Raw genomic sequence first — 4,026 nt, 5'->3', positions numbered from 1 at the left:
TTCCCCATCCTCCCTCTCCAGAAATCTTGATACCTGGTTGGCTGAGGTGAATCTAGAGGCGACTTCGAGCAATCAGACGCTTCCTTTGGGGAATTGCAAAGGAAGAACGGCGTGTTTCGAGGTCGTGTTAGGAATTGCTGGTGGCGGTTTGTCGCTTGGACTTTTAAGGGAAGGGTAAGAGAGCGTGAAAGGCGAATGGAGAGGGAAAGAGAGGGAAAAAGAGGTAAGATGGATGGATGCTGGGAGGGAGCGAGGGAGGGAGAGGGAGAGGGAGAGGGAGAGGGAGAGGGAGGGAGAGGGAGAGGGAGAGGTGGAAGGAGAGGTAAGATGGATGGATGGATGGATGGATGGATGGAGGGAGGGAGGAAGAGGGAGAGGGAGAGGGAGAGGGGGAGGGGGCGGGAGGGAGGGAGAGAGAGAGAAAGAGAGAGGGGGAGGGAGAGAGAGAGAGAGAGAGAGAGAGAGAGAGAGAGAGAGAGAGAGAGAGAGAGAGAGAGAGAGAGAGAGAGAGAGAGTGAGTGAGAGAGAGACAGGCAGACAGAGAAAGAAACAGAGAGACAGATAGACAGAGAATCTGAGAAATAGAGAGACAGAGAGAGATAGAAACAGAGACAGAGAGAAAGAGAAAGTAAGAGACAGACGAACACAGACTGAAGATCATTTGTTTTCTTCTTTTTATGGGGGTGAGGAGGGGGGTGGTAATTAATGATCTGTGGGAGTCCGTGTCATTCTCAACATCTTTGCTCTTTTATCTTCTGCGAGGATGTTTCTGAAGGAGCCACCTACCACGTAGGTCCTTCGGCAGACAAAGTACTCTCTGTTTCTCCTGCTCTCTCCGTCCATCTCTCCTTAGCTTAATTCTTTTTCTTTTTCCAGTGATTGTTTCTTTTTTCTACAAGCGTGTATATTCGTGTCTCTCACATTTTTTTCTTCTTCTTCCATTTGTCTTTTCTCACGCGGGTTTCACTATGTGCACTGGACTAATATGTACCTCTGTTTATGATATGATACCAGATAATTTATACTATTATCAGTAATAGTAGTATCACCTTTATCATCGGCATTATTAGTGTCATCACTATCAACACGACCATAGTCATTATAAATACCATTACAATAAGCTTAAAATAATTATCGTCATTATGAGTACTATTAAAACGCATTTCCGTAATTCTATTCAATTTAATAAGAGGATTTTCTACATATTCTCCTGCGTTCCGGTGCAGCCACACGTACCCGGGACTAGTCACTTGCAGAGGTCCCTAAATATAGAATGAAAACGCTATTAGGCTCCTCCCCTTCATGGCTGAACCACCAATTAAATGCACGCGCGGGATGTCTGCTTTTGTTCTCCACCAATCATATTCCTGTGCGTGTCCGAGATCGTCTTGTGGCCATGTGCGGTTACTCTCACCGTCTGCCTCCATCGGGTCCCCTCCTCTTCCTCCCTCGCTCCCGCTGTTCGTACTTTGTGTGATTGTGATCGTTGTTTGTTCTCTTTGTTTTCATTTGTAAGTTTTGATCTTTTGGTCTTGTGATCTTTTTCTTTATCTCTATATCTATATCTATATCTATATCTATATCTATATCTATATCTATCTCTATCTCTATCTCTATCTCTATCTCTATCTCTATCTCTATCTCTATCTCTATCTCTATCTCTATCTCTATCTCTATCTCTATCTCTATCTCTATCTCTATCTCTATCTCTATCTCTATCTCTATCTCTTTTTCGTTTTCTTTTTCTTTTTCTTTTTCTTTTTCTTTTTCTTTTTCTTTTTCTTTTTCTTTTTCTTTTTCTTTTTCTTTTTCTTTTTCTTTCCCTTTCCCTTTCCCTTTCTCTTTCCCTTTCTCTTTCTCTTTCCCTTTCCCTTTCTCTATCTCTATCTCTATCTCTATCTCTATCTCTATCTCTATCTCTTTCTCTTTATCTCTCTCTCTTTCTATCAATTCTTCTCTCTCCTTCAATCTCCCTTCCTTTCTTCCTTTAACTACCTTCTTCCCTCCTTTCATCTTTTCTCCATTCCTCCTCCTTTCCTTCCTTCCCTCCCCTGTTTATCCCGCTTAGATCTTTTTCCCACTGAACCCTCCTATCAACCTTCTTTCCCTCCTCCTTAGTTGTTCTCCCTCCACCTCTACAAAACCTCTCTCCATCCCTCCCTCCCCCCCTCCTCATTCTTCATATTCTCTCTCCCTCCCTCCCTCTGTCCCTCCTTCCCTCCCTCTATCCCTCCGTCCCTCCCTCTATCCCTCTGTCCCTCCCTCTATCCCTCTGTCCCTCCCTCTATTCTTCTGTCCCTCCCTCTATCCCTGTCCTTCCCTCTATCCCTGTCCCTCCCTCTATCTCTCTGTCCCTCACTCCCTCCCTCTGTCCCTCCCTCCCTCCCTCTGTCCCTCCCTTCCTCCCTCTGTCCCTCCGTCCCTCCCTCTATCCCTCCTTCCCTCCCTCTATCCCTCCGTCCCTGCCTCTATACCTCCTTCCCTCCCTCCCTCGACCCCTCCCTCTATCCCTCCCTGCCTCCCTTCCTCTATCCCTCCTTCCCTCCCTCTATCCCTCCGTCCCCCCCTCTATCCCTCCGTCCCTCCCTCTATCCCTCCTTCCCTCCCTCCCTCGACCCCTCCCTCTATCCCTCCCTCCTTTTACCCCCCTCCCCTCTCTCTCTCCTTATGCGTACGTGCGTGCCTCCTCCAATTACCTCAGCCCCTCCCTCTTCTTCCTTACGTGAGTCAGCGAAGAATGAGTGACACATCTCCGACTCAGCGTGAGAGGTGTCGTGTGCTGAGCTTGCCCGAGACGCACCATTATTGCCGAATACGTTTTCTGATCTTCGACGCGGAAATATTACGTTTAAGGAAGGCATGTATAATAGTCTTGGTGTTGTTGTTGTTGTTTTTTTGTTGTTGTTGGTGTTTTTTTTTTTTTCTTTGTTTTCGTCTTTCGTTTTTCTTCTTCTTTTTCTACTTCGTCCGTTCATTTTTTTCTTCATTATTTTTTTTTTTTTCTTATCGTTATTGTTTGTTGTTTTCTACTTACTTCTTCTTTTCTTCTTCTTCTTTGTTCCTTTCTTCTTTTTCGTCATTTTCTTTTTTTTTCACCTTCTGTTTCTATTTCTTCTCCTCGTTGTCGTCCTCCTCCTTCTGCTCTTCTTCTTTTCCTCCTTCTTTTCCTTCCTCTTGTACCTACTCCTATGTGTCTTCTACTTCTTTGTTCGTTTCTTCTTTCTCGTCTCTTTCTTTTTCTTTCTCCTCCTCCTCGTCCTTCTCCTTCTGCTCTTCTTCTTTTCATCTTCCTCTTTTATTTACCCCCCTCCTCTTCTTCCCTTTTTCTCCTTTCTTTCTTCTTCTTTGACTCTCAAATGAGGATTTTTCTTCCTATTTACGGAGAGGATCGAAGACTCCCAAATCCATTTTCTTTGTGGGTGTTACTGCTGTACGTTTTAGGGTAGACTATAATACGATCTTCCTTTTCTATAATATACGGGATAGTGTTATGTGGTCTGTGATATATTGCTACTCAGAATCTCTGGTTTATGAGATCTTTTCTCGTTTTTTTTTTTACATCTTTTCTCTGTACAACCTTTTTTTTTCTATATTCCCTGTATTAAATCATAATATTGTTTATAAAACGGCGATATGTGAGATCTTATATTCCGTGTGCACCTATTTTGTGTACGTATATGTGACGTACATGATTATTTTGTATAAGGTTAGTATCACGCAACAGCTATGCTAGGGATGATCTTCCTTACGTGACGTGTGATAAATTGAGTCTGTGTTTCTCTGTCTTTCTTTCTTTTTTTCTTTCTCTCTTTCTTTCTTCTTTTTCTAACTTTCCTTTATTAATATACTAGTAATTGATTTTATTTTTCATTTGTTTTTCTTTTCTTTCTCTTTACTTGTTTTCTCCTCCTTCTTATTTTCCTTCCATCCGTTTTTTTCTCCTTCTATTCGTTTCTCTTTCTTTCTTTCTTTCTCTCTTTATTTCATTATTTTATTTATGCATTCATTCAATTATTCTACTTATTT

Source organism: Penaeus chinensis, chromosome 39 (assembly GCF_019202785.1).
Source record: "Penaeus chinensis breed Huanghai No. 1 chromosome 39, ASM1920278v2, whole genome shotgun sequence".
Classification (NCBI taxonomy): domain Eukaryota; kingdom Metazoa; phylum Arthropoda; class Malacostraca; order Decapoda; family Penaeidae; genus Penaeus; species Penaeus chinensis.
The sequence above is the reverse complement of the archived record's forward strand: the minus strand, read 5'-3'. Positions refer to the sequence as shown.